The following is a 25,632-nucleotide window of genomic DNA, read 5'->3' as shown; positions in this document are numbered from 1 at the left end:
GAGAAGAATGTGCTGCAGTTCTGCTGGAGGTGGCATTGCCCGTATAGCTTTCTTGCAGGAGGATCAGCCAAGCAAGGCAGGAGCCGTGGACAGAGAAGGGTGAAGGGATGAATGGTATTGAATGTCCAGTGGCATGGGGTAGCAACCCACAGATCCAGCAGTTGGTGGTATTGGTGGCAAGATTGTGCTGGTGAAGTAGCTGCACGAAAGAGTTGTTCCAAAACTCCTTTTGCCTCTCTCTTAGTTGAGGAGAGAGCGAAATTAGATAATGGTCCTTCATGGTGGTAGGCTGAGCAGTGGTTAGGAATGTTTCGTGAGCAGGTGCATGTTCTTCCAAAATCCAGAGCGTGGTCATGAGGAGAAAACAGAAGAGGATTGTGATTAAGGGTGCAATTGTCTTTGAGCTATGGAGTCTGTCTGTTCTCGGATTTCTGTAGTGGGTATTTCCTGCTGTCCCCGTCGGCTTCTTGTTTGGCGCTTCCATCATCTTCTTATCTGGCGCTTCCATCATCTTCGTTTTCAAGGTGCTCGGTAGTGGGCAGGACCACAGACTTAGTTTTAGCTTCTCTCCAGGTAACCCTTGGTAGTTTGGGTCACCGTTCTGAGATCCTTTAACCTAGTCCGTGGCCTACTTAGCCGAAGCTCCCTCCTTTCGACGCAGGAAATACCCTTCTCGAGATGGCACAGTGGGGTCAGGATGTTTTGAAAGTTCAAGTGTCTCAGTATCAGGATAGCAGTTCAACGATGGTCGGTCCTGGTTCATGAGCTCTTCTTGGGTGTTGACGGTGTCTGTCGTGGCCAGGGCTGGAGAGCCCTTTTTGCAGTGATGAGCGTGCAGCCAGTGTTTCTTCCCCTCCACTCGAAGTGCGGTCCGAGTGGTGATCAGCACTTGCCAGGGGCCTGTCCACCGGGGTTCCAAACTCTTTGATCGCTGAAAATTTCGGATCAGCACGAAGTCCCCTGGCTGGATGGCGTGACCCGGACCCCTGGAAGCATCGGGGATGGCCTGCTGCACCTGCTGATGAAGGACAGACAAAGTTTCAGTCAATTTGTACAGATAATCAGACATTAGGACGTCCGGAACGTCATGAATGGAAGTTGGTTTCGGGGCAGACCAGACGCTCATGGGTCGACCGAAGACAACTTCATAAGGGGTTAAGTGATGTCGGGTGGGGGTAGAGCGCATCGATAGCAATGCCAATGGGAGGGCGTCTGGCCATTTCAGGCCCGTGGTAGCCACTATTTTGGCCAGTTTAAGCTTTAGTGTGGCATTGTGTCGTTCGACAAGCCCAGCAGATTGAGGGTGGAAGACTGCGTGGAATTTCTGTTTAATACCCAGCCCATTTAGGATGAGCTGGATAACTTTGGCTACGAAGTGGGGGCCATTATCACTCCATAAAACACGACAGAGGCCATAACGGGGGAAAAACTCCTTTAACAGAACCTTTGCAGTGACCATAGCGGTGTTGTCACGGGTTGGATATGCTTCCACCCACTTGCTAAATGCGCACACCACGACGAGCACATATTTCAAGCCTTGGCATCTGTCTAGCTGGATGTAGTCCATCTGCAGGACTTCAAATGGGTGGTTTGGGACCCCAAATCCCCCCCGGGGTACTACAGTTCCTTTCCCGGGGTTGTGTTGCAGGCATATTAAGCATTGTTGGACCAGGCGTTTGGCGGAATCTGGGATCTTGTCATTGTGCCAAACCCTGGAGACAAGTTCGATCATGGGGGCTGATCCTATGTGGGCAGGGGAGTGTGCCATGGTTAATATGGGAATCAAGTATGAATCAGGTAGCAACCATCTGTTCGTGTCTTTTGTCCGCCAGCAGCCTTCATCGTCTTTCAATCCCACCCGTGTCCATTCAGTCAATTCGTGTTGTGTGCTAGCCGTTTGTATGTCTCTAATTGTGTCCTTGGCGTCAGTCCAGTTTTCTGCTTGTGACCTGGTCACGTACATACGTGTTGTCGTTCTATTTTCAGCTGTCGTTCGGGCGGTGATGTCGGCTAGTGCATTTCCCTGTCCAATAATGTCTGTCACTTTCTTGTGTGCCTGGCATTTGATAACGGCAAGTTTGTTGGGGAGGAGGACAGCTTCGATTAAGGCGGAGACTAAATCCCCGTGCAAAATGGGTGTGCCGTGTGAGGTCAAGAATCCTCTCTCCCTCCAGAGGAGCCCAAAATGGTGAACCACCCCGAAGGCATACTGGCGGTCGGTGTAAATGTTCGCTGTGGTTCCTGTTGCCAGGATGCAGGCTCGCGTCAAAGCAATCAGTTCCGCTGCCTGGGCAGATCGCTGGGTGATGCGGGCTGTTTCTACTACAGTTCGAGCCGTGGTGACTGCATAGGCAGCGGAAGTGGTACCATCGGAGAGTTTGATGCAAGAACCGTCCGCCCACAGCTCCCCGTCGGGGTCAGGCAAAGCCATGTCTCTGAGATCGACCCTGCTCCTGGTCTGTTCGTCCGTAAGAGTCACGCAGTCATGTACGGGGTGCACATTGGGATCGTTCTCTGGCAAGGGTAACAGAGTTGCTGGGTTCAGTGTGGTGCATCTTTTCAGGGTGATATGGGGGGAAAGCAAGGTCAGTTCGTATCCAGTCAGTCGTGCACTCGTCAGATGTTGCATCTTGGTTTGGTTCAGGAGGGTGTCGACTGCATGGGGTACCAGTACTGTGAGGGAATTCGAGAGTACAATCCCCTCACTCTGTCGGATAGAGATTGCAGCAGCAGCTACAGCTCGAAGGCAGGCAGGCAAGGCTCTGGCGACAGGGTCAAGAGTGGCAGAGAAGTAAGCGCACGGTCGTTGCTTAGGGCCGATGGCCTGGGTCAGGACAGATAAAGCGCACCCCTCCCTTTCGTGAGTGTAAAGGGAGAAGGGCTTTTTGTAATCTGGGGTACCTAGGACAGGGGCTGAGCAAAGGGCATCTCGTAGTTCTGTGAAGGAAGTCTGACACTCAGGGGTCCAAGGGAGTGGGAAAGGGACGTCTTTGTTTAGCAGAGAAAGCAGTGGTTTTACAACGAGGCTGAAGTTTGGTAACCATTGTCGGCAGAAGGAGGTGAGGCCTAATAGGGAGCGAACCTGCTTCTGGGTCTTAGGGACAGGGGTATCTAGAATGGTTTGGATTCGATCAGGGGTGAGTTTTCTTCCATCTTTGGACAAAAGGTGGCCTAGGTAAGTGACCTGGGGTAGGCAGAATTGCAACTTCTTCTTGGAGACCTTGTGGCCATTTTCCGCAAGGAAGTGCAAGAGTTGAATGGTGGCGGTAACCGCTAGAGGGGTGGTGTCGGCTGCCAAAAGGATGTCATCGACATATTGTACCAACACCACTCCGTCGGGTAACTGGACTTGGTCTAGCTGTCTTTTGAGGGCCTGGCTGTAAATGCTAGGGCTTTCCGTGTAGCCTTGAGGCGCTCGGCAAAACCTATATGAGCGGGCTTTTAGGGTAAAGCCGAAGAGATATCGGCTGTCTGGGTGGATGGGGATGGAGAAGAATGCGTTCTTGAGGTCGATGACGGAAAAGGTGGTGGCAGTGGATGGAATCAAAGTCAGGATGGTGGTGATGTCTGAGACCACAGGGTACTGGGGTACCACCACTTTGTTGATCTCTCGGAGGTCGATGATAAAACGGTATGCTTTCTCATCTCCCTCTCCCTGCTTCTTGATAATGGGCAAGATAGGGCTGTTGCAAACATTGCTAACCACTTCCTCTACCACTCCTGCGTCTATCAGTGACTGGATAATCATTACCAATGCCTTCTCGCCCTCTGGCGATATCCGATATTGTGGGAGTTTTGGGAGTGTTGCGTCTGGTCGGACAGTAATGTGCACTGGGTCAATTAACATACGCCCTACGTCCGAATCCGCTTTGGCCCACAGATACGGAGGTAGAGTGTCAAGCAGGGACGCGTCAGCGTCGGTGATGGAAAACATGTGTCGGGGAGAGCAATGTCTAAGCAGAACGGGGTTGTCGTAAAGAAACACTCGAACTCCATCTTGAGAACACCTGATCGTCGCTCGGAAGTGTTTCAGTAAGTCAAGTCCCATAATGGCGTCAGGGCTATTGGAGGAAAGCAAGAACGTGGTGTCGGTGGTGTTGTTTTCTACGTCAAAGAGAATCGGGGCAGACAAAGGGTTGGTGGAGGGCGTTCCATCGAAACCTGTCGATGTTATGAGTGAGCCAGACAAGGGTGCCCTTGGAATCAGTCGTTTAGATAACGCACTACGTGTTGCGCCAGTGTCTACCAGAAATGGAGACTTGGTACCCAGGACCTTAGCAGTGACATAAGGGCCCTGCTGGTCAACATAGAGCTCGACTGGATCCCTCCCTCGCCCTTGGCTGTCCTATGCGAAGGTGTGAGTGTCGTCATAGTCAGATTGTTGATATTGGTTCTGCCTGGGTCGATCAAACGTATTTGGTCTGCTTGATCTGTCGTTAGTCGCGTCATTTGGGGGCCCTCGTTGTTGTCCCTTAGGTCTCGGTCCGTTTGCTACATCCCTGGGGTCTTTGTTTCTGATCATTTCCAGAAGAACTGGGCACTGGGATTTCCAATGGCCAGTCCCTTTGCAGAAAGCGCACTGGTTTTCTCTAAGGTCTGTGCGTCCACTGTAGGAAGTCAGAGTGCGGTCCTGGGGAAATGTAGTCTTAGGGACGTTCGTCTGGTAGTTTCCCCGGTATTGGTCTCGTCCTATAGTCACCCCTTGCAGTTTGGCAATCATCACCCTCTCTTTTAAGTCCTTCTTCTTTTTCTCTGTCGCCCTATCATTTTCATTTTTCTGATGCTCATAATATTGGGCCATTTGGAGAATCGCTGTAGGTTTGGAGGCTGCCCAACTACTCTCGCTGGCCAGTAGTTTCTGGGAGATTTCCGATGATAGGCCCTTAACATAATTCTGGACAAACAGATGGTGTCCGGTTGCAGTGGTCATGTCCTGGCCGCTGTAATCGGAGAACACCGTTTCAAACCGGGAGAAGTATTCCGATACATCCTCCTGGGGTTTTTGGCGACAGGCTGTTACTATCGACCAGTCCACTTTCTTTTCTGGGATTAGGGTTTTTAATTTCTCTACGATTTTATCTGGAAGGTCTAGAATGGATTTCAAAGGCTTTTGTCCTGGTCCCCGTTGTTTATCCAGGTCATTGAGTTGTGACCAGGTATGTCCAAACAGCTCAAGGTGGTCGACTTTCCGGATTTGCTTCCACACATCAGCTGGTAGACATAACCCGAAGAACAAGTCGATGTCAGCCAGGGTCATAATCGTTGAGCCCAGGGCTGTACCCAATTCAGTATAGAAGGCAGTGGGGTTTTTACGTAGGTCGGGTAGAGATTTCCGGAATGTCAGTATCTCTTGCCGGTCCCATGGCTGGTAGACCCAGTTGTACACTACCCTTCCCTTCGCATCTTGGTTGTTTGCATCATCGTGAGTCCCTGTACCCCGAGGAGGAACCCAGTAAGGGGCAGCCTCTCGTATCGGCATCATGGTGTTAGATTGCTCGGTTGGTGGTTCGGTCACTACGGAGGTTGCGGATTTAGCTCCCGGCTTTCGTTCAGTGAGGTGGCGGAAAACCTCAAGCGTACGCGTAAGGAGGTCCGACACATCACACTCGCCCTCATCCCCGATATCGACCTTCCGGTACAGAGTCCTTAGGCTCTCGGGACCTTTGTCTCGATATCGGTCCTCGTATGCATTCAAGACATGATAACACAGTCGTACGGTAAAATGTCGTCTGTGACTCCCTGTATACGAGCTGAACATATCTGTGACGTACTCTTCATCATCCTTCCTTTCTACCAGTGTCCTTGCTATTTTGTCGATCCCCGCTCGCTCATCTTTGTCTAGTCTGTTTGTTCTTGCAGGGCCAGCCCCTCGAGTCTCATGGTCGTCTAACGTTGTTGTTGATGCGGGTTTTAATACAAGGGGTTCGGCTGGCACAGAGGCCATTGGGGCCGACGCTGTGGCGGTACCTTCGTTTGTACCTGGGGGTGGCGCGTGCTGCGCCAAGGGTTGAGAAGGGGCATATAGAGGGGGCATGTAGATGATAGGAGGACCTAACAGCAGGTCCTCATTGGCTCGTTGTTTCGAGGGTAAATCAGGGTAGAGCATGGAGGGAGTTCTAACCGGACACTGGCTTGACGTTTCCATTTCTAGTTTCTGTTTAGCTTTCTCTCTTTCCTTTATCTCTTTTTCTAAGTTCTGGGCAGCTAGGTGGGCTGCTTTTCGCAGCTCTTTTTCCAGCCTACTCTCAGTTTTCTTTTTACGTTGTTCAGTTTCTTTTCGCCACATGCCGAAACTGTCAAGCATAGTGGGTGTTGTCTTGTTTTTACCCAGGGCAGTTTCTAGCGTTTTTATTTTATCATCATCAAAGGATCCTATCAGGGGCCACTGACTTTCTTGACCCTTTTTCGTATATTTATGCCATAGTTTATTATAGGCTATGGCGGTCAATCCATGCTTCATGAACATGTCCTTATTAGGGGTGCCTTCCAGTGGGGCTGGGTGGTCCATCTCTAATAAGCGGTCCGGGCTAAACAGGCTACTAATCAGTGGGGAGAAGACAGACATGACGGCTCGTAACGAGGGACTAAAAAGTCAGCACTGCCTATCTTATCACTAGGTGCAAAGACTGGACAGAATATTTCTATTCTACGTTGTTTGCAGGCAGTGAATACCTCATGGATCAAAATAACAAAAGACCAATAAATAACAATGGGGAGAATGAGTAGGTCCGCAAAGATCTGCGTTACCTACCCTTTTCACTGTCTGCAAAAAGGGTGGTCTCTTCCCTGTTTGCAGACAGGGAATCTCCAGGAAACAATAGTTTTGCGAACAACAGTTCAGTTTCAAGTAATTATTGAGTGGGGGAGAAAAAAATAAGCACGGCTGCTGCCCTACCTATCCTCCACTGCTTGCAAAGAGAGAGCCCGTTGTTTCTCCGTTTGCAGACAGTGAATCTCCAAATAAATAAAAAGAGCAATACTAGTATTTTTAAACAATCAAGCAATCAAGCAATCATTTCGCAACTTGTCGTGATTACACGACCTTACCCGGACCGCATGGACAGTTTCTTGTCTTCCGAATCCAGCGCCCGATCGTCCTCTCTTCTCCGTTATCCTCGCGGCACTCCTTATGGTTCCCAGTCAGGACCGTAGATCACCCGAGAGAGGTCTGTTCGGAACCAGTGAAGTTCGGATGATCGGCTGTCAGACGAGGGTCTATCGGACAGACGCGTTCCCGATCGTTGCAGTCGTTCACTTTGTCGTCAGGACCTCTCCCACTGGATCCATGGGTCGCTGATGGGCCCCACGCTTGGGACGCCAATTGTTGGAAAATGGGGGTGGCACTACCAACCAGAATATACGATCCCTAAGTATTGCCCGGCGGTGTCGCCTCTTGAACCCATAAAGAAGTTAAACTATTGAAGAGGCAGGCGCTGGAGACTGGAAGGCAGGAAACAAGATTTTTATTCTCTCCGGAGGAGAACACAACGAAACGGACAGAAGGTATCGTTCTGAGGTGCTCTAACTGCATCCCTGAGGCCTGGCCTCTTATACACAAGTTTATCTCTTTATTGCACGTAACACATTCTCGTCGGTACTTTGATGTACGGAAAGACATCCTCAGACTCCCCCCTTCCCAACCCGTTCCCACGCAAGGTTACAGTGGAAGTCCCTGCCCCGTTCACAACAGGTGGTGATTATCGCGCAGCTGGATATTCCGCCGATTCATGGTGTGTGTGGGGTTCGATCGGATCTCGTAGGGCGGGGGGGCTTTGATCAACCCGGGGATCCCTTGCTGGGGGGAAACTTTCTATTGTACGGGGAGGGGCAAGGAACAGTATCGGCAGAGCTGGGTGTCGGCTTGGGAACGAGGAGGACGAACGGGCACACGGGAAAAAGGGGTTTTGCATCAAAGGGCCGGGGATCATAAATGGGAAGAGGGGAGGTGTTGCGCTGAGAACAGGACGAGGGCCCGGGGCAGAGCAGCGCTGAAGAGGGGTTTTATGATTCGCGGCAGGTGCAGGCAGGGGGGGGTTGTCAGTATGCGGGGGATGCCGGCGAAGCTAGGAGGGGGAGAGAGGCGCGCTGGCTCTCGGCGAGAGCAGGGAAACCATGGTGTTCAAAATGGCGGCTGTTTTACGCGCACAAAAAGGTTAAGGAGAGCAAGAGGGCGCCGATAATGTTGACGGTCTCAGCCCAACTTTCAACAGGTCATAGAGAGCTCCCATGCCCTTTCTCAACCAGTCCTCGAACGCGCCTCCTAGTGCACTACGAGCTTAGATGCTGAGGGCGCTTGGGGGTTAAACTCCTGTTTCCTCTAGTAAATCCCATGCAGCTGGATTGCTGAGAGCTCAACCTTTAATCCAGCACTCTGGAAACCCACCCTTGGCACACTACTGGATGGGGGATGAGGTCCCCTTGGCTGCTGAGGGTCTTTGGGGCCAAAAACTCCTCCTGTTACCTCCAGTATGTCTCACACGGTGGGATTGCTAAAAGCTCATGGGAGACCCATCCCGGTTGTCCAACACTCTGTAAACGCACCTCCCAGTGCACTACTGGTTGTGGGATGAAGTCCCCATAACTGCTGAGGCCCTTGGGGGCCAACAAGCCCTCTTGTGACCTGCGTAGGTCCCACACAGCGGGAACGCTGAGAGGTCATCTGAGGCCTCGTCCTCTTTCTTCACCACACTCTGCAAAAGCAACTCCTGGCGCACTTCTGGTCTGGGGATGAAGTCCCATTAGATAACGAGAGGACTTGGGGCCAAGAGCCTATCTTGTTACCATCAGTAAGTCCCACAATGGGAGATTGCTAGGAGCTTGTGGGAGGTCCTGCTCCCTTTCTCAGCTAGTTAGGAAACAGAATTTAATAAAACCTGAGAAACACACTGAAAAAAACAAAGGTTACAGTGACATTATAGTTAGGGATTAACATTAAAAAACTTTAGAAATTACTAAAAAATGTCCAATTAATATAGGGACATTATAGTTAGGAAATAGGATTAAAAAAGAAAGTAAGAAATTCACTGAAAAACACAAAGGTTACAGTTACGCTCAGACTCGTACAATCCCATAGAAATTCAGCAGTTAGAAATTCAAACTTGTCACTAGCCATTTCATGAGTGATGCAATATGTGAGGTCATATGCATTGCATTGCGGGGGCATAAGTTATAGTTTGCTCAGGTAACCATAACAGCTCAATTTCTATGGTTTTGTACGAGTGATAGCTGAGCCTAACTATAATGTCCGTGTAAACTTTGTTGCAGTACGGTGGTGGTAAATTAAGCAGAGTAACAACAAGCACCTAACAAGCCAACTTGCCAAAACATGGTAGCTCGACTTGTGAGTGACTTTTATTTCTGCCTGAGATAAAGGTTTTTCCAAGGAGAGCAAAGCTGGAAATTGCTCAAATGATGGGGACAGAACCACAACGCATTTACTTCTCATTTCGCTTTGTTTTCATTAAAAATAAGGTGTGTGCAGTTGAAGCTCCCACAAGAATAAGCACCAGCAACCAAGTTGTCTCTAAAGAAGATTAGAATAGTTCGAATACTGGTGCCGGTTAGCATCACAAGGAGTAAAGGGACTCACAGTAACAATACCACCATTGATAAAGTACTATAAGAAGTAGGATGGTCGCAGTTGTAGGTTAATTCTAAGAATGAGTGTAGCTGAAAGTCTTCTTATATAGAAAAGTTTGGAAGCCAAAATATTGCTAATACCATACATTGAAACATATTTACCATCTAGAACTAGAACTGAAACGACAGAAAGGGTAAATATAAATCGTATTGCAGAGATAAATGAGAATTTGGCCGACATGGTATTGGAAGAGACACTTGATAATCCTACTAAATCATTATGTGCTACAGAAAACTCCGCTAACAGTGCTCAATTCAACTAGGGTGGAAGTAGAGAAGTAAATCTAATGAAAAAGAGCTAGTTGATCCACCAGGCAAACTCGTGGAGGAAGAGGTTAATGCAATAGAGGAATTTAGAGAGGAGACATACTTGTGAGATGGATACCAAGCCAGGATAGAAAAGACAAGCACACAGACGCCAAGACGCCGCGGCATTCGAGCGCTTTATAAATGTTTCAGTCAGTCAGTCAGTCAGGATACAGAGCCTAACCTAGGTCAGAGGCAAAAAACCCAGTGAGGGGTAAATTTCACCTGTGGCACATGCCACGCTACAAACCAAAGACATGCCTCAGGGGTTCCAAAGCCTAAATGAAAAGCTATTGCACTTGCAATCCTATTGACTTACCATTGATTTCGTTCTCAACAATGCACTCTTTGAAATTAAATATTTTCTGAGTCTTCCTGGATTGCTAGCAGTGTAGAAAAAACTCTGGACCATCTGCAAAATAATAGCTAAAGGTCATGCCGTATGATGTAAAAGATACGGGAAGAAGAGAAGAGAATCTACAGTAAAAGTTGTAAAATTAGGATATGCTGTAAAGGACATCATGAAAAGCTTCCACATCCCAAAGTAAAAAAAAAACTGCCGGCCCCCCTATGCGGCTTATGTCCTCCAAAACATTCCAAATTCAGACCTTTAAATCACTTCACAGATTCAATTGCAATGAGTGATTTAGAAGACCCCAGCAGTGAGCAAAATATGAATGAAATCTCTAAGGGATTCTAAAAAGGTCAAAAGAGATGCAAACTGGATGGATTGAATATCAAAACGATGAATAACAACTCAGAATAAATCATCTGCAAAAGAACTGCTGGAACCAAGATGGATAACATAACGTGTATTTGTAAGGCGCACGTTCACGCAGAAGGGTATCTTAGCATTGAATAACAGATTTTTATTATTACCCATCTCAATGCTACTCACCCAGCCACCCAAAAATAGTACAACGAAACCTTTGACCATTTAAACAAGAAGGTTGACAATACTTAAAGTGTTATTGGTGGTCGAAATAATAACTCTTCCATAGGTGGAAAACTTAAACAAGAGCTCGAAAATTATAAAGAGTATCAGAACAACAGGATTATTGGAGAGCTCGGACCATATGTTTAAAGGTAAAAAGATTATCAACTGGTTATCTCAATTACTAACAGAAGAAAGAGATTCATACCTAGAGCTCATCTCAACAGCTAGGGCTCACCATCGTCTAGGCTTAACCTCTGAACAAGGTACTCCACCAAGAGCTATCATGGTATTTTTCCAGGACTGCATGGTGAAAGAGAACATTTTAGCCAAAGCACCAGAAATAAGTATAGGCAAAGCCAATAGGTCTCGGCAATGAGCTAAGCTGAAAGCCCAGAATCACAGGATGTTGAGCCAATGCCGATTCTCTTCACCCCCCATGTTGAGTTTATTGCCCTGCCCCTCCTAACACAAACAAGCTCTATGACAAGGCCTGCACTGGCTGCATCATAGCACTTTTTTCACTGACTTTCAGCCATGCTAAACAGCAGATGTGCTGCTAGACAACATGGTGAAAAGTTATTTACATTGACAAGGCCAATAGCTCGGGCATTGTCGAGATCTAGTGGCTTCGCCAATGCTTGTTCATTGTTGACGGGGACTTGCATAACAAATGTGGAAGTGATAGTGAGAAGCAGTTGAGGAGCGTTGAAGGGAAGTGAGAATGTGGCAATAACAGCCAGAGCTTCTGACAGGGGAACTGGGGAACCTGGTTCAAATCTCGGGGTCGGCTGAACAGTTTGCTAATCTGCGCAAATCATTTACGCTTCCCCCTGCCTATGATAACCAATGTTTCATTGTGTAATGTAACTGGTAAGCACTTAAAGTGCTCCAATACCATTGGATAGGCAAGGTGGAGGACGGAACAAGTGTTCTAATACGTGCACATTTTTTAAAATTAATAAACGCAGCAGCGACCAGGAAGGTAGGGCAGGATGGGTCAAGCAGGGAAGCAGGAGGGGATGAAGAGATGGGCAAGAAATGACAAGAGGGGGTGAAAGGAAGCAACAATAAAGGGGGGAATACGTTAATTGAATGAATGGGTCATTGTGAAATGTAACTGGTGAACACTTTAAGTGCTCCAACATCTTTGGCTCACATTCGCACTATGGGAAGACAGAAGACGATTTGGACACTCCAATGCCATCGGATAGTGCAAAAAAAATAAACAAGTGCTGTTCGTGTTTTAACAACTTTTTTAGAAATGCAATTGTTTATGTACACGTGCATGCATTTTAGTGGTATATGTGTATGTGTACAAGGGAGACAGCCTGAAAACACAAGTAATTCTATGGCGTGCTTGAAAACAAAGAGAAAATAGCAGCACAGTGTAAGGAGACATGTACATATTCCATGCACTATAGGAGGGCCAAACACAAAAAGAGGGCATGATGCCCGCATACCATGATGAATGACATCAAAGAAAATGAGTGACGCTGGAGATGAGCTGCTTGTAATCCAACAGATCGAACACAACACACCTCTTCGAGACAGTGCATGCACTGTCTAACCAAATACCACATGCATTGTCTAGCCGAGACCTAAAATCAATAGATTTTGCACAGGCCAAATCAACTTGCTTTGCCAATGCTTGTTGTGCTTATAAACGAGGAGATTAAGTGATTTCTCCATAATCACGAAATGTGGGGCGGAGGTGAAGGCTAGGGAGTTGATATGGCGTCATTTTGGGGCAAGGTGTGGCATACGGGCCAGACCTGCTAACTATGGAGCTGGTAAACCAGGTTTGAGTTTCCGTGTTGGCTTAACATGCTTGATTTTGAGCAAATCACGTAATCTTGCTGTGCCTACAAAAATGACTGTGCCCTGGTGTAAAGTAACTGGTGGTAATGTAAAGTGCTCCAATACCTTCGGGTAGTGTTGGCGCTATGTAAAACTACAGAAAAAAATGTGAAAAAGTTGGAGGAGGAGATTTGTGCAATGGAGTTTAGTGGTCGCAAGCAGCGATGGTAGTGAGGTGGATGGGCAACCTACAGCAAATGCACAGCCATTGGGAGATTAGTGATTTGCACATAATCACAAAATGTGGAATAGAGGCCGAGGCTAGAGAGATGATGTGGTGTCTTCTTGGAAGAGGATATGGCATAAGGGCCAGAGTTGCACCCAATGGAGCTGGGAAGCAGGGCTTGAGTTTTGGCATCTGCTTAACATCTTTGATTCTAGGCAAATCTTTTAATTTCCCCATGCCTACAAAAATAAATGTATCCTTGTGTAAAGTAACTGGTGCTAATGTAAAGCTCTCCAATTCCTTCGGGTGGTGTTTGGCACTATCTAAAACTGCACACAAAATGAAAAAGAATCACAATATTAGGCTGGTTTACTGTAGTGAACACAAGGAAATACGTCGCATGGACAACCACATTAAAAGGAATAATTTTGCCATGGGCAGGCAGACCTTCATGACCTCAAGAATCAGGGTGGCTCCTTCGAGGAGAATTCAAATTAAGTATCAATGGCTCACAGAAACTTCCCAGGTGAATAAGGAAAAAGTTGTCCAGATGGGAGAAATTTGAAGAAATAGAGTCCCACCCTATGCAATGAAGAGCAACAAGGTGAAACATGAACAGTTCAATCATTTCACACCGAAGAAATGTGGCTATGCAATTACAGCAGAACACACAGGTAGTTTAGTAGCTCCAACATGCCCTGTGATAAGGCATACCTGATTCACTTGAGGTCTGATTTTCCAGCTATAAAGTATAAACACCATTGCTGATTGCTGAATGTGTAAAAATGCACACACAGCTAGTACCCACACATGCAGAAAATAAACAGAGACTACACGTGTTCCGAGTAATAGCAGCTGTGCCCACTTGTTACAATCAGAACATCAGCTATACACTAAGATGACATTAAATGCCAGAGCACTAGAATAAAACAGACTGCAATGGGGGCTTAAAGCAGTGACGGGGTTGGAGGAGGGGGTGATTTGTGGATGGAGCAAACACCGGTATCTGCGGAGGAGCAAGCAGATACAAGAGGGACGAGGTGGGGGAAATGGAAAGCAGCAATCAAGGGAAAAGCAGCGACTGGGATGAGCTGATCTGTGGATGGGGCATGTGGGCAGGTGGGAGGAGACGGAGCTGGTAAAAGCATGAGCACTGTGTAGAGTAAAGAAAAAGAAAGAACAAAGTAGGTTCTAAAATGGTCATAAAAACAGGAGCAGTGGATGTTTACAAGTACTTAGTCAATGCTTTGGGAGAAGGGCTAAAAACAAGAAAAGGCATGACCATCCATGCCAGGGAAAAATGGGGACAAAGAATATGACACACAAAAAATCAAATGGGGAAAGGATCAGGTGTCCTGCATAACCTGGGTATGCAATATTCTGACGTGTCCCAATTTAAAAACCCACATTCACGTGTCTATTGGATGGTAGGGGCGGTATATCTTGGTTCTCCGCCTATTGGACACGTGTCTGCATCATTATCGGGTTAGTGATTATGCAACCTCCACCCGGAGGAATACCCCTGGTTAAAAACAGTAGTGATCAGTGATGTGTTTGAAGGGGTAAGTTCTATAAAAAACTCGTACAGCCAGAATTGGTTTTTATGAGGTCTGGATTCGAGTTAGTTAAAAATATATCTGTTGTGCGTTTCTAAGAGTATTTAGGACTCTCACGCACTGTAATGCACTGGTGTACTTAAAATGGTCGACATATTTCAGCCCTTGTTCGCACAGGTGTGTCAGTTGGGCTTTCTTCAGGACCAGTGTGCAGTGTAATAAAGGATCGTGGGTATCGCAGAAAGTGTAATCCTCAAAAGAGATTTTTTTTCAGGAAACTATGTGAAAGATTAAGATATATTAATCTTAGTCTTAATAAGGTCGTGTGAGTACCTGTAAAACACAAGAAACAAAGGAGAAGGGAAGGAGGAAATGGAGGTTTTTTTTTACGGACACATATAGGAAACCATTTTTCCATATTGGTTACAGCAACTAGAAAATAGCAATACTTCGTGAGACCACACAGTCAACACATGGCAAAGAGTCACTCTCTCACTCTCTTTGTTTTTATCATTTTAATCAATGACGGTCATAAGGGCAAAATATCTCTACTTGTTCCTATTAACCTTTTAAAGCTATCAATGCAATAGAACGATGCAGATTGTCAATAGTTAATGATATATAACTCTGATCAATGTTGACAATCGTTGGTAATCATCGTTGTCGTTATGTGGGGATGCAACCAGTGACCTAAAACATACCATTACTTTCATTCGCTACATTTTTGTTGCGTGGAAGTTGTTTGCTTTATCACTCACACATTCACAGTGATGTCTAAAGTGATAGTGGTACTCAGACCATTCATTCAGTGTTAATTATGGTTTTTAATAGTGGTTTTTAAAGTCGCTATCCTCATGCGGCAATACGGCAAATGTCCAAACCACTCCATTACTCTCATTCGTTACCTCTATCTTATGTCGAAAAATGTGCTTATTCACTCTCACAGTGTTGACACTGATGTCTATAGTAAAGACAGTACATTGTCATGTTGATTGCGGCTTCAAAACGCGGCCTTATTTGCAAGCGTGTAATGTGAAGGGAGACACGCCATTGAGACAGACAATGGAGTGAGCAAATGGGAAACCTGAGAGCAAGATGAAGCCCGCAGATTAAACACAACATGTCTGTTCGAGGCAGCGCATGTGCTATCTAGCAGAGACCTAAAAAATGAAAGTAGAATCTTCCGCTGTCTAGTCCTCTATCTTTCCAGGCTATTCTATTGGTACAGCAAAGCATTTAAGGGAGGTGTGCATCCCCAACGCTATGTGTGCCATGACAGAGCTAAAAGTTTCTTGGCAAAGAGATATGCACACTTTTCATGAGCCTTAAGAAGTGCAAACCTTTATGGCCAGAATACAAAAGAAGTAAAATATGCACTGATTTGCCCTTAACCTTAAGGGACATAGGAGGGCATTTCACAAAAGGACCCCTAGATGCAGTACAGCTAAACCACTTTTTGAAATACTGACACCTGCAATCAAAAAATACCATAATGAATTTGTTCTGAACCCAGATAATGGGTGCTGGCTGGACATTCTAGTACAAAGGGGAGAGACATTGTTATCGGGAGGAAAGGAGGTGAGACCCGAAGCAAAAAGGTAATGATAAATAATTGCCAAAGAGTTATTGGTGTAAAAGAAAACACAACGCTCATGATAGTGCATGGAAGTGATGTAATCTTCATGATTTTTGCATATGGACCCCGTGTGCACGTCACATATTTCATGTATTCATTTATTTGATCGCATGGTTCTTATTTATAAATGCATGCTGCGTTTAATGTTGTTTGCACACGTATACTGTATAACATTTCCTTTATTATAGTATGATATCATATTTGTCATTCATATTTGTATTCACATGATTCATACTGTTTTATAGAATTAAGAGAAGGGGCAGCAAGAGTAATATGTTAATTCTTACATTTGAGTTAATTCAATGCAGGGCTACCCTTTTCAAAATAATCAGAAAAGTGTGTTTTATACGATTTACAGACAAGTGTAAGGCTGAGAGGAAATCTTTGACTTTCATTGAGACTTGGTTCGAACAAGCACAGCTGTAAATATCAATCGTGAAGGCCATAGGCAATCTTCATGGAGCCTGCTCGGACATATCGGCTTGATGGATACCCCATAGCATTCCGAGCACAGAGAGAGAGAATGACCTTCTCAATACAGACCAAACACATCTGCGGTTCTGCTAAGGTCCAACTTAGAAACTCGTACAGGTTTCTTTGGTGCTAATACAGCTAAGCTAGATCAAAGAAGGGAGGGGTTTGAGAACAAAGACTGGTTTCATTTTTCCATGCAAGGAAATCTTGAAATACCATTACACTGTTCCAATTCTTTTAAATGTTGTGTTTATTAATCACTTTAATTGCCACTATTTTGTGTATCTTTATTGTTATAACTATAAAAGTTATTAGGATAGGATGTTGATTTTAATAAAACCATAAAGAATATTCCTAGTGTGTGTTCTGGAGTGTGTCTGTTCATGATGAAAAGAGATTTGAAACTTATTAACAACAAATACTCCTATGAGTCTCACAGGACCAATCCTTACCCTGAATGCACCATCCTGATGTAATGCTGAGGTAGTTTGTGAGTTGCAGTCCACCAGGTTTACTGTCTAAAATTGGTAAGTTGCCTGTGTGAGTGACAGTGCCACAGAATGAAGGGTGAGACGCCCTTTCGGAAATAAAAAAGAATCAGGTGAAAACACTCGTACATATGTCAATAATCACAGAATATCTGAGAGCGAACGCTGCTCCAGTTGGCCTATATGTCAATAAAAGAAATCTGTGTTTTCTTTAAGGATACACAAAGACCTAGTCTTTAATAACATATTGCAATAGATGTTTTCGAGATTGACTAATTCTAATAGTCAACCCATCAAAATACCTATCCAATGTCATGCTAATCAAAATAAAGACAAGGGAGCACAATCTAAAGACACAGTTACAAATAGGCCTGTTTAAGAAGGAGTTTGATGAAGTCAACAAAGACATCTATGACACTTAAGAGAATTTTTAACACAAAGCAATATTAACAAACTCCAAAAGGATATTAAAAAGTTCAAACACAAAACAGTATACCCCTAAATATAGGATGAATACAATTATAAACTACTGAAAACTAAAAGTCCCAATAACATCAGAGGTTGGTTGGTCTCCCAAATCCAGTTCAGAAGGGTGGACCAGCGACGAATCAACAAGCAGCGCAAGAGGGAGATGGAAAGAAAGGCGGGTGCGAAAGACACGATGATCAATGTTTTCTAAAAAAAAAACAGCCTCAATGTACTACTGACCCAGGCCATACAGTTCCATCACCTCCTCCATTGCCCCCTCAAGCCCCTTTTTAACAAGGCACTCGTCCTGTGTTTTAGGGAGTTGCAGGTGGATGGGAAAAGAGATGATTAAAAAGTTCACTTGGAAGACAGTGGAGGAATTGACACCAGAAGCAAAAGCAAACCAGGGACAAACAATACATCGACTTAGTGGTAAATTTGATTCCATTCAAACACCAGAAGAGTGTTCTGAATGAAGACCTAGGATCCGTTTCCACTAAATGGATTAAGAAATCTAAACTAAGATAAGAACTGGAAGAATTTTTCTGGAAAATCTGTGTTCAGATGTTTTTTAGGGACTCTTCAAAAACTAACATTGACAGTAACGGCACAAGCCACATGAAAAAGTATTTCTTTAAACCAAGCACTACCACCACACTCCCTGAAATTATGGGCTATGAGCAGGCCACAATAAAGGAAGAGGAGGACATGGGCAATAAGATATCACGACCTATCAAAACAAGAGCAACAGGTTCTCAAATCTATGAAAACCAATCTAGATCTGGTCATCAAACCAGCCAATATTGGTGAACCAATTGTTCTTCAAGCAAAAGAAGCATATAACAGTAGATAACCTAAGAGTACCTTACTTTTATACATTCCCAAAGTTTCATAAATAAAAATACCTTCCCAGCTGGGTGACCAAATGTATCAGGAATATGTTTGGGATTGGAACCTTTATCCATTTTTGTCCATTTGTTTCTGGAACCCCTAGTATCACATATGCCCTTCTACATAAAAGACAACACACATATGTTACGCATCCTGTTCAACCCTAAATCAGAGATAAAAACAGGCCTTGATATAGAGGAGATAGAGAGATGGTATGTGCAAAAGAGGTGACGCATATTAGGAACACTTGTTCTGGCTGGATTTTTCCACAGCTTGTCTCTCTTGCTTTTCACTCTTAATTAGCTAGATTAAGCAGTGGTCAGTTTGCTATATAACCACTGAGATTGGACATTCAGGTTGGAGTAGTCCTGAAAGAAGTCAGAATCCAGAATACTAGGTGCTGTCCCTTTTTTGACCGAGGCTGGACACCCACACAGAAGTTGAAGCCAGCTGAGCCTGTTACTCAGATGCCAACTGAGATTCTGATGACTCAGATGCATGCTGTGTTGCAGGATTGCAGGGAGAGCGACAATCCAAATACTCTAATTAGGCAGAGTTCGTTTACTTTAGCTTCTCAGGCAAGAGCTAAAAATGGGGCAGAGGAGTTAGTAAATAAATTCTTAGGAAACATGGTATAAATGTTTGTTGTTTTCACATCTATAGTTTCTCTATTAATAGCAATATGCTTTATATGTCTTGTAGTCCCAATGGATGTTCTAAGTGGCGGGCCATGACTATAAATGTATTCAACATGTAGTGTGTCATTCTTAGTACAGATGCTAGAGTGTGTTGATTCTAAACACAAAAGGCAAGTTACCTAATCACCAGTGTATCCCTGAGAAGGGTATTGTTTTGTTTACCAGAACGCACTTCTCCCCCATGACAGCGCAGAGTGCGTGTATCCATTAAACCAAATCTGCCTTTCTAGTACATAGCATATTGAATTTAGTCCTTCTGTTAAAGGATTAGGCGATATAATCCTGTAGATTTAGAGTAAGAAGCTAGTGTGCGCTACTTGCTGTGTGTACCAATAAGAGCAATATACAACATATGGGTTAATATCCCATATAAAGAACACATATGTCACAGGCCCGATACATTAATAATGTGTTTCCTATCTGGCGATGAGACAGAGACTTGGCATTAACATTCGTAAATTGCCTAAGTTAACAAAAACAATATTTAAGATTTAACCACTCCATGAACAATTTGTTAATCGCTATTCTAGCATTACTTAACAGACACCCACCTTCGGGCAGACGGCAGCCCTGAATCTTAGGTCTTGGGCGGGGAGTCGCGAGTGGATACATTTTACACCACGTGAACATTTCCCGGACCGTCTTAACCCAGGAAGAGAATTTCCCTCCTCCTATTTGTAACTTGGGCTGCTGTAATCCACAGTGTGCCGGCACGGGCAATATCCGTGAGTAATTTCACAACAATTTTTTCCTTTTTTCACATTAAGTGCCTCACGGGAGGGTGTACCTTAGCGCTTACATACCACCGGAGTGCAAATTGTCTGTGGTCCTGACGAATGCTGTGCGATCTTGCATTTTTTACAGCAGAAACATGTTGACCTTATATCTTATCTAAGGACACAGGTATCTTAATCCGGAACCTAGTTTTGTCCGCCCATCCACGTTTTTACCTTAATACAGGTTGGCCCACATTAAGGGGCCGATTAGGATGGAGGATTTTCCGCCTCCTCCGGGCCGGCGGAAGCCACCTCCGGCCCGGAGGAGGCGGAAAATCCTCTGCGGAGTCACCAAAGACCCACCGCCGCATTACGATGGCTGGTGGGTCTTGGTTTCTGTCCGCTGCTTTTCCGCCGCGGTCGGATTACAACCGCGGCGGAAAAGCTCTCATTTGGCTGGCAGTGTCTATCAGACACCGCCAGCCAAATTAGGATGCATTTGTAAACATGCTTTTCCGCGGCGGTTTTTCCGCCGTGGAAAAGCATGTGTACTTTTGATTTTGGGGGCCCGTTGCGGGCCCCCAGGGTGTAGGCGGGTGGGGGGTGCACATGGGGGGTACCTATGGTACCCCCCAGTATTTAGATGCACAAAGCGGCAGGCACCGTGCGGTGCCTGCCGCTTTGTGCATGTAAATGTTAAACATGCACTTTTAACATTGCGGCGGGTGCTGCTTGAAGCAGCACCCGCCGCAATGTTAAATATCCAGGATGTGACCGCCAGGGTGGCGGTCACATCCTAATTTGCACGGAGGGACCGCCGCAGCCCATGCGGACGGTCCCTCCACCTCTGGGATGGCGGATGGACGCAAGTCCGTCCGCCATCCTAATCGGCCCCTAAATATTTTGTTTGGGTTTCAACCGTGTATTTTTTAAATCTGCACTCACTTATTTTGCACATTTTGAGTTAAATATCACTGTTACACTCACCACCAACCCGCTCCGCTGTAAATCAGGCGTTGTAGCACGCTGGGGGGGCATTCCGCCACCCCAGCGGGGACCCAATGATGAAGCATGTCACCAACTAGTGGTGAGTGAGGGTCCTTTTAACAAAGAGGTATACTTGTCCTTTCCAGCTGTGCGTAATCATACTAGCACACTGGGTTGGTACCTCCTGGTTGTTAGGATTGGAAATTTCCAATCTTGCAATTACCCTAACCGGGTAGGGGCCTCTGTAAGGCCTGACACACTTATATTTTGTTACACGTATTATACTTTTCACTGAGTCACTCCTAAGTTGTTTAAGATATAAATGTATTCAACATATAGTGTGTCATTCTTAGTACAGATGCTAGAGTGTGTTGATTCTAAACACAAAAGGCAAGTTACCTAATCACCAGTGTATCCCTGAGAAGGGTATTGTTTTGTTTACCAGAACGCACTTCTCCCCCATGACAGCGCAGAGTGCGTGTATCCATTAAACCAAATCTGCCTTTCTAGTACATAGCATATTGAATTTAGTCCTTGTGTTAAAGGATTAGGCGATATAATCCTGTAGATTTAGAGTAAGAAGCTAGTGTGCGCTACTTGCTGTGTGCACCAATCAATCAATCAATCAATCAATCATGCCATTTGTATATCGCACTACTCACCCGGAGGGTCTCAAGGCGCTTGGGGGGAGGGGTATGCTACTGCTCGAACAGCCTGGTCTTGAGTTGTTTCCTGAAGGCGGGATGGTCCTGGGTCAGCCGAAGGTGGATGGGGAGGGAGTTCCAAGTCTTGGCAGCCAGGTAAGAGAAGGATCTTCCTCCGGCGGTGGCTCTTCGGATGCGTGGTACGGCTGCGAGGGCGAGGCTGGTGGACTGTAGCTGGCGGGTGGGCGTGTAGAAGGTCAGGCGGTCGTTGAGGTACTTGGGGCCCAGGTCGTGGAGAGACTTGTGTGCGTGGGTGAGGAGCCGGAACGTGATCCTCTTGTCGACGGGGAGCCAGTGCAGGTTCCTCAGGTGGCTGGAGATGTGGCTGCGTCGGGGGACATCCAGGATGAGTCGGGTGGAGGCGTTCTGGATGCACTGGAGTCTTTTCTGTAGCTTGGCTGTGGTTCCGGCGTAGAGGGCGTTTCCGTAGTCCAGTCGGCTGGTGACGAGTGCCTGGGTGACAGTCTTCCTGGTCTCGGTCGGGATCCAGCGGAAGATCTTGCGAAGCATACGCAGGGTGTTGAAGCACGATGAGGAGACGGCGTTGACTTGTCTGGTCATCGAGAGGGAGGGGTCCAGGATGAAGCCCAGGTTGCGTGCGTGGTCGGTTGGCTTGGGTGCGGTGCCCAGGGCTGGGGGCCACCAGGAGTCGTCCCAGGCGGAGGGCGAAGATCCCAGGATGAGGACTTCCGTCTTGTCCGAGTTCAGTTTCAGGCGGCTGTCCTTCATCCACTCGGCGACGTCTTTCATCCCTTCGTGTAGGCAGGTTCTGGCGGTGTCGGGGTCTCTGGTGAGGGAGAGGATCAGCTGGGTGTCGTCGGCGTAAGAGATGATGTTGAGGTTGTGCTGGCGTGCGATGGCTGCGAGAGGTTTCATGTAGATTTTGAAGAGGGTGGGGCTGAGTGAAGATCCTTGCGGGACGCCGCAGATGACTTCGGTGGCCTCGGAGCGAAACGGGGGGAGGCGGACTCTTTGTGTTCTTCCGGCGAGAAACGAGAACTATATACAACATATGGGTTAATAACCCATATAAAGAACACATACGTCACAGGCCCGATACATTAATAATGTGTTTCCTATCTGGCGATGAGACAGAGACTTGGCATTAACATTCGTAAATTGCCTAAATTAACAAAAACAATATTTAAGATTTAACCACTCCATGAACAATTTGTTAATCGCTATTTTAACATTACTTAACAGACACACGGAGGCTCTCTATATAAACAATTGTCCCAAAAAACACACTGATAGGAACAACTTTTTTTCTTTAATCTCCACACTCAATAGTGTGTGACTACAAAGGCACGTCACTACCTGTTCCTATGAAGCTTTATGATATAGTATTAGGGTGAGAGACTGATCTGACTTAAACTATCACTTGATTGCTTTCTGTTTTTAGTGCTTTCTGTTTCGGGTTTTCTATTGCATTCAGTGTGCAGTGTTTGTGTTATGTTTGTCAAAATACAAGTACGCTATGGCATAACACCTCTTGTAAAACATATTGAATGGAGACAAAAAAGAAGTGAAACTGTCTATGAACTGTTTGTATACCTTTATCATTCCCAGTACTAGTACGTGATTTGCATATGGGTTAAGTAAGCTTGCATGTTTTGTGTACGTCTTTCCCACAAAATTTAACAGAACTGTTTGCCTTCCCACCGCTGTTTTCTGAACCCAGTTTTGTTTACTTTTAAAAGTGCACACTTTACTGCTGCTTACTAGTGCTAAAGTGCTTGTTCTCACTCCTTTTAAAATGGTGGACTTGGCTTACAACCTAATTGGCACATTTAATTTACTTGTAAGTCCTTAGTAAGTTATACTACATGTACCCAAGGCCTGTACATTAACTGCTACAAATGGGTCTGCAGCGCTCATTGTGCCCCCCACTTAAGTAGCTTTTTAAACATGTCTCAGGCCTGCCATTGCCGCCTGTGTGTGCAGTTTTAACTTATTTTTCAATACATATAAGTCACTCCTAGAGTAGGCCCTCACAGCCCAGAGGGCAGGATGTAATGTATTTAAAAATTTGGATATGTACTTTTACTTTTTCCATGTCCTTGCAGTGAAAACCTACTAAATTTGTTTTTCACCGCTGTGTGGTCTACCTCTCCCATATTATATAACATTGACTTCCCTTATTGCGTTTAACATGAGAGCAGATATGAATGTCAAGGTTGGTGTCTAAAGAACTGTAATTTAAAACTCTCTTCAATTGTAACACAGGATTTCAAGTCACAACTCTGAAAATGCGACTTTTAAAAAGTTGGCATTTTCTTGTCCTAACCATTTGGTGCCTGCAGCCTCTATCCTCCAGGGTCACGTGACTAGGTGTAGCTGTAATGTGGTCTTTGTGTATATCTTTCAGACAGTAAGACAAAGTGGAATAGGTGCTGGCAGGATGGGCCCTCTCTGACTTTATGAGGGGTGAGAGTTGTCACATATCATACTTGCACATCACAAAGGCTCTGCCTGAGCACACTTGCTAAGTATTTGACACTAGACTTTTGTGACTCCAGACAAGTTGGGGCCGGGGTAGGGAGGCAGGACATTCCAACCACCTCTGGGGTGGAAGTCCCTGGAAATTTAACCTTCTTCAAAATGAGCACCAGTTTTAAATATTGGACCCTCATACCCAACTCTTCAGTACATCTCTAGACCTGTGGATACTAAAGAAGAAGGAATGCTGTGCTGCTCTGCTGCCAGAAGGACTGCTACCTTGCTGCCCTGCTACTCTGCTGCTCTGCTACTTTCGGCTGGGCTTACTGAGAAGGAAGACTGGACCTGCATCCTTCATCCCAGGCTGAAGTGACTCCAAGGGTCAGCTGACTGACCAGCTGTTCTGAGCTATATGGACATAACAAACTCTAGAGGCCTCACTGCATCTGCCCAGCTGCCCTTCTGCCTGGACCAGCAACTGGACCTTCCTGAGCCCTGATGGCCTCTGTTGTAGTGAGTTCTTGATCCCAAAGAGGTGTCCCTCATGTCCTGGACCATATGTGTGGCATCAGTTGAGCTCTCTCGTCTCAAGAAAAGGAGAGTCCTGACATTTTGGGCTCACTGGGTCTGCAAATGGGCCTGTTTGCACCAAGATCTTGCCGCCCGTACTTCCCGACAACAGTGAACCCAACTCTTCTTGCCACAGGGCCTGCTAGCAACACCCGGTAACGTGAGATATGCACTACATGTGACTGCATCGAAAACCCGTGGTGATCTCCAGCAACAAACATTCACAGCACTCTCCCTGCTCTACGCAGCCCCTTCTATGGGAAACTGGACTTTTCGCCCAGGCTTTTTAAGGTAACTTTTTCAGCGAAACTAATCTGGTTCCTATATGCGTCCCATGCTCCTTCGTGGTCGGCCTGAACGTGTAACTGTCACCCGGTCTTGCACAGCCTGAAAGCAACGAGTGGCACTTTGTGCTTTTAGGCCTTATACGTCTTCCGACCCGAACAGCAAAAGAGGGCTAAACCATCAGCCCCACTCAACCATTGGCCAATGTCAGCCCATATTAAAAAACCTTGGTTAATTGAACTGTCATCTATGATGATTGGAGTTTTGCCTGTGTACTGTGTAGTGTCATTTAAATGGAACAGCAGGTGAATGAGTCCGCCTAAGCAGTGCTTCCATTGAAATGTATAGTGGTGAAGTATCTACTCTGCCTCTCCAATACCTCCTACACACCACAGTTTATGCTAAATCGGTTCTGTGTTATTCATAGATTTATAGAATATCATCCAGAAATCAGCAAAAGGTACTGTCAAGATCCAGTGATGATAAATCCAAGCAGGCTTCCCCACAGCATCTCTGAATCTTCTTTGTACTGTTTAGGATATACTAGCATTTTATACCAGGTAGTGGGACATGGGGATGGGGAGGAGATGAAAGTAACACTGAACTTCTGGCTGACTTGTAGCTGCAAAGCCCCAGACTACTTCCTGAAACAGCAGGCATAAGCACTCACGTTCAGGGACAGAAAACATGCAATACTTATGTAATAACATAGATAAGAGGAAAGGAAGAGATGATGGTGAAGCCAAAAGGTAAAAATGTTATTCTTTAGATTAAAGTAGGCATCTTAGGTTACAGGAATTGTAGTTTAAAAGATG

Source organism: Lissotriton helveticus, chromosome 3_1, assembly GCF_964261635.1.
Source record: "Lissotriton helveticus chromosome 3_1, aLisHel1.1, whole genome shotgun sequence".
Classification (NCBI taxonomy): domain Eukaryota; kingdom Metazoa; phylum Chordata; class Amphibia; order Caudata; family Salamandridae; genus Lissotriton; species Lissotriton helveticus.
This window is presented reverse-complemented; position numbering follows the sequence as displayed.